Raw genomic sequence first — 6136 nt, 5'->3', positions numbered from 1 at the left:
AGCTAGCTGTCAGCAGAGAGCCCAATGTGGGGCTCGAACCCATGAAACACGAGATCGTGACCTGAGCCAATGTCAGATACTTAACCGATTCAGGCACTCAAGCGCCTCTTACACCTTTTAACTTTTAAACAAGGTACCAGATGGATGTTCTTTCACCAAGGAATTTATTAGCTCTGTAAGGTCAATTCTAGTTCCGAAAACTATCTGGTCCTATCTGAGTCTATGCACGTCTCTTTCAAATATGATGATCCAGCCAACACCTAGGAAAGATAACCAGTGTTGTCACCTGTGTCCTGTTTTACGAAGAATAGACCTAATGCAAACTCTGTCCTTTTAACAGAGAGAAAACCAAACTCTAATTTTCTACCAAATTATTCTTTTTTAATTAATTAATTAATTTTGAGATAGAGACAGAACCCAAGTCAGCAAGGGACAGAGAGACTGGGAGATACACAAACTGAAACAGGCTCCAGGTTCTGAGCTGTCAGCACAGAACCCGATGCAGGACTCGAACCCATGATCTGTGAGATCATAACCTGAACCAAACTCAGCTGCTTAACCAACTGAGCCACCCAGGCACCCCAGTACCAGGTTAGTTTTGATATTAAAATTTATTTAACTTGTTTAAATGTATTCTAATCTTAACAAGCTCTGCCCATGCATAAAATCCCTCCCAGAGATTGCTTTTCCACAAAGCTCTGACAACTTTTTTTCTCAACAAAAATGCATCTCTATTTCTCATACCGTCTTTTACTGGAAAGATACATCCTACTCTTTTCTTATGGAGGTGTTTATTATTTCTGGTAACTTTAAAAATATAGCAGTGTGTTTAACAACAAACACCTTGGGTTTTAGTGAAAATAAAGAAGTAAATAATTACGAACTGCATATTATATTAACATTCTATGTCATGGCAAAAATTTTTAAAGACTTTTTATTATTTCTAGAAACATATGCTTTCTCATAGTGAAGTGTGCAGAGAAAGGATGTTTACTAAGGGACCCATTTATCCGCAGCTCCTCTGCAGAAGGAAGCCTGTGTTTAGTAAATAATGTGTTAGTATTTTTTCTTATTTGGAAGTGATCTAGATAATTATGACTATCCATTATATAATTTAACATAGCAAAACTTTAAAGTTTTAGGTTACCAAAAAGATCTGGGGAAACATTTTAAAAATTTCACCTAAAGATATTTTTTATCTTATTTACATCTATCTACTTGTTCTTCATTATGTTTAGATCACCAGCAGAAACTCCATAAGACAGAAGACAATGTCACACATCATCCCAAGCTAGGTTTCATTGTTCATTTTTTGAGAGAGACTGCAAGTGTGCAAGTCGTGGAGAGGGGCAGAGGGAGGTGGGGGAGAGACAGGAAGAGGGAGAGAGAAAGAGAGAGAACCTTAAGCAGGCTCTGTGCTGAACACGGAACCTGATGAGGGTTTAATCTCACGACCTTGAGATCATGACCTGAGCCGAAATCAAGAGCTGGATCCTTAACCACCTGAGCCACCTGTTTGCCCTTCCTAGCTGTTTCTTGATGATGAATTCTATGAGCGATAACAAGGACTTTTTTGATTAACAAAACCAATTAGGATAGAAGTTGTATGTGTCTATTATATTCAGCGCTGTTGGTAACTCCAAAGGCATGACCACTTTAATTAAACCAACAAACTTAAACTGGCTTTAATCCTGAATATTAAATTTATAGGAGCACTTACGTGTTTAAGCCAATTAAATAGAGTTCTTTTACAAGTTTGTTTTGAAAATACCATTGGGAGACAGAAAAATCCCACACATCTGTAACCCACAGGAATGGACAGACACATACATACAGATAGGCGTGACTGGATGGCCCAGCAGGCTGAGCATCTGACTCTTGATTTGGCTCAGGTCACGATCTTTCAGGTTGTGGGACTGGGCCCCACATCAGACTCTGCAATGAGCCTGCTTGGGATTCTCTCTCTCCCTGTGCCTGTGAGAAAAGTAACCTCTTATCGCGACCATCTGTATGTGTGTGTCTCGCGCACGTGCGTGCTCTCTTGCTCTCTCTAGCTCTCTGTCCCTCTACTTACATGTGCATGCTCACACTCTCTTTCTCTTGAAATAAACATTTTAAAAAAGAAAAAGCAACAAACAAAAAACCATATAGACAGACATAAACAGAGACCTTATAGCTTCATTTCGAAATTACTTCCATGAATCAGGTAGAATAATACAGAACTCACCAGTTATGAAAGAACAGTTGGAATAAATAACCATTAAATTGCTCTCATGATTAAATCTTTCTCTACTACTATGTGTGCAGAAGACACGTAAGGTATGTATTTTTTCTTGAGAAAGAGCCTATGAAAGCTGTGAAGCAGTTGGTCTTTTTAAAAAATCTTTGCCTCCCCTCATTTGCTTCCTTCAGGTAAGAGCTACCTCCCTGAAGTGTGATTTCATGATCCCTGGATCGTGGGATTGATCCCTGAGTCGGGCTATACACACACACACCCACACACACACACATACAGATGGTCCCGATAAGAGGTTACTTTTCTCACAGGCACAGGGAGAGAGAATCTAAGTTCCTCCAAAATTCACTTGGATTCCTAAGGACAATACTGACTCCCTTTTGAGATTAATAAAGGGGAAATTAGGATTGGGAAAAGGGCAGGCTGCCTCTGAATTGTGTCTGGGCTGTATGTCTAAATTTGCAAAGATCTGTGAGATAAGGCCAATGTTTCGCTCTTCATCTAAGACGCGGGTCTGATCATAGCCTAAATGAATCCCTCGTAGGTTGAACTACCTGTTCAAACCCGATATCCTTAGTTTTTTTTTTTTTAATCAGAGAGATTTCCAAGTAAGATGGGATTCAAAACATTTCTATGTTTCAGATTAAAAAAACCTTTTTTTTAACATTTATTTTTTGAAAGACATAGTACAAGCAGGGGCAGGGGAGAGAGAGAGCAAGACACAGATTCAAAAGCAGTCTCAGGCTCTGAGCTGACAACACAGAGCCCAGTGCAGGGCTTGAACTCATGAACCATGAGATCATGACCTGAGCAGAAGTTGAACGCTTAACCGACTGAACCACCTAGGCACCCCTATGTTCTAGATTTGAGTTGTCTGCCGTTGGAATGTTTCTAGTCAATTTTGCACAAATGACCTCAGGAGGTTTTCTTTCCCTCTGTCTACAGTTAACTTAAGGAGAAGACCTTTAAAAATGTCTATCAGGTTCTGAGTATCAGCTTCCCACCTAGTCGGGGTTTTTTTAATGTTTATTTATTTAGAGAAGAGAGAGAAAGAGAGAGCAGGACACTAGCACTCAAACAAGTGGGGAAGGGGCAGAGAGAATTCGAAGCAGACTCTAGGCTCAGCACAGAGCCCGACATAGGGCTTGACCTAGGAGCTCAAGATCATGACCTGAGTGGAAATTAAGAGATGAACACTTAGCCGACTGTGCCACCCAGATGCCCCTTCAATCTGGCCAAGTTTCTAATCATAGAGTCATTAAATCCTTTCAAATATCTTGTCAACTTTCATTTAGGAAAAATGGTAAATACTTCTGGCAACACTAAACAACACAATGGACCTCAGAGGGAGTAAAAAGTACTTTCTTCAAAATTTCTAGAGTCTCTCCCAGAGATCAATAACCAATGGCCTGGATTTAGAAAAAAGGGACATTGTGCAATTTACTCTCTTTTTCTTTCCAAAGATCAATGACCAAAGGCCTGCATTTAGGAAGAAAGAGACACTGTGTAACGTACTCTTTCTCTACCAGGCACTACACTCTCACAGACCCAGGGGAGCTGACTCTGGGAAGAACCGTCACTGTTACCTAGCATGTCTAGTTGTTCCCCGATCCCATCTGTAGGCATGATACGTACCACACATCGGCAAGATTTGTCACTAATTTTTAACTTCTCTTGGCTGGTTCAGAGAATAAGGTAACACTTTTCTGGAAATTCTCTCAAGAGGTTTGTCAACTCTGGGAGGGTCTGTGATGGGGCCCTCCTTTAAGAGTAGATATCAGCATATGTGTACGGTTATTAACTTGGCTGACTTTTGTTTACAACCCTTTAAGGGCAATACAGACAAAAGACTACTAGAAAGAGGAATTAAAGGAGGATGGACGGAAACAGTAAGAATTAATGTTTATATTCACCTTTTGTAATGAATCTTTGAATGAAGCTACTTGGGAATTTTGAAGCTTTGTGGAGGCCTCTGCCTGCCAATTAAAACACACAGCCCAGGTCCCCTGGAGTTTGTGTGGCCGCTGCCGTGGAATGTGAGCCCGGTAATTTTTCAACAGAGAAAGGCGAGGCTTTCAGGCTTGGCCGGTGAGACTGAGCAAGTGTCGGGCTCCAGCAGCTCTCTTCTTGTGTGACAGCCAGGATGGAACAAACAGGCTGGCAGCGAGGCTGTGGCTCCCCTGCGGCTAGAGTCTGAGTGTGGGAAGGAGCCGCAGAATACGAATCCCGAGAAAAAGCAACAATGTAGATTTGATGGCCAAGAAACAAAAGGATCTGAGTTCATTACTTCCAGTGCAAGTAATTTCAGTGACCCCGTTTACAAAGAGATTGCTATTACTAATGGATGCATTAATAGAATGAGTAAGGAAGAACTCAGAGCTAAGCTTTCAGAATTCAAGCTTGAAACCAGAGGAGTAAAGGATGTGCTAAAGGAAAGGCTGAAAAACTATTACAAGAAGCAGAAGCTGATGTTGAAAGAGGGCGGTTGTGCTGACAGTTACTATGACTACATCTGTATCATTGATTTTGAAGCCACTTGTGACGAGGGAAACCCACCTTAGTTCATACATGAAATAATTGAATTTCCTGTGGTTTTACTGAATACCCATACTTAGAAATAGAAGATACATTTCAGCAGTATGTGAGACCAGAGATCAACACACAACTTTCTGATTTCTGCATCAACTTAACTGGAATTACCAGGATCAGGTGGACAGAGGTGATACCTTCCCTCAGGTACTAAAAAAAGTAACTGACTGGATGAAATTGAAGGACTTAGGAACAAAGTATAAATATTGCATATTGACAGATGGTTCGTGGGATATGAGCAAATTCCTGAACATTCAGTGTCGGCTAAGCAGGTTCAAATATCCTCCTTTTGCTAAAGAGTGGATCAATATTCGAAAGTCATATGGGAACTTTTACAAGGTTTCTCGAAGCCAGACCAAATTGACAATAATGCTTGAAAAGCTAGGAATGGATTATGATGGACGGCCTCACAGTGGTCTTGACGACTCTAAGAACATTGCCCAAATAGCAGTTCGAATGCTGCAAGATGACTTAATGAGAAAATGCATGCGGACAGCTAATGAGTGTGTCGTCTTTGTTACCAATAGAGGGCACCCCAGCTCCACAAATGCCACATTCTAGAAAATCGCATTTCTGCCCTCTGCCTGTGGATCATTCACTCTAACTGGAGTTGCTACAAAGAGGTAGCAGATGAATTAGTCCTGCAGTGCAAAATGTAAGCACCTTAAACATTTTAACTCTTACTATAGTTACAGTTCTACATAAGTGTGTGAACAAATTCTGTGGGGAGGGCGATTGAATTTTTGTCACCAGCACTTTTAATATGAGCGGTATTTGCTACACAGTAACAGTTCCTGCTTAGAAATGAATTTTGTAATTTAACATGTCCAAGATGTGTCCCTTTCAGTTTTAAAATGCAAAAGCTCTATTGGCTCTCCCTTCAAATGTCCTATCGTATTGATATTAAACTATGAAATGTATTTCTACATTAACATCATTAGATCAAGTCGTTTCTAACTGTGCAGAAAAGATTGTAAGGCCTTATGTAGCCTTTGGGTTTTAAGAATATCCTAGTCCTTTTGATTTTTGAAGTGTGTATTGAAGTTCACCTGTGCACAGTGAATTTCATAAAGTACTTGGTACACATATCTGCCCACATTTCTTTTCAGTTTATAGTTGGGAGACTTCTGTGGTAGATTATAGGGTCTTGCTAAAAATTCAGTTACTGGTGAGATTAATGGAAGGTCAGAAGACAATACCATTTAAAAGAACTTAAAGGCTGTACCTCCAACTTCAGAACACATAAACATATCATTGGGGTTTTTTGTTTCTTGGTTTTTGGTTCCCCTCTCTCTTGTGACATATATCTGC

At 40.3% G+C, this 6136-nt stretch overlaps 1 pseudogene; it reads left to right on the top strand.

Moving 5' to 3' along the window:
• Positions 1-5429, top strand: part of LOC115296525 — a 13476-nt pseudogene extending 8047 nt beyond the window's left edge.
• Positions 5430-6136: the final 707 nt, after the last annotated feature.

This window comes from Suricata suricatta, chromosome 7 (assembly GCF_006229205.1).
Source record: "Suricata suricatta isolate VVHF042 chromosome 7, meerkat_22Aug2017_6uvM2_HiC, whole genome shotgun sequence".
NCBI lineage: Eukaryota > Metazoa > Chordata > Mammalia > Carnivora > Herpestidae > Suricata > Suricata suricatta.
Note: the sequence above shows the minus strand (reverse complement) of the source record. Positions and strands in the feature narration are given on the sequence as shown.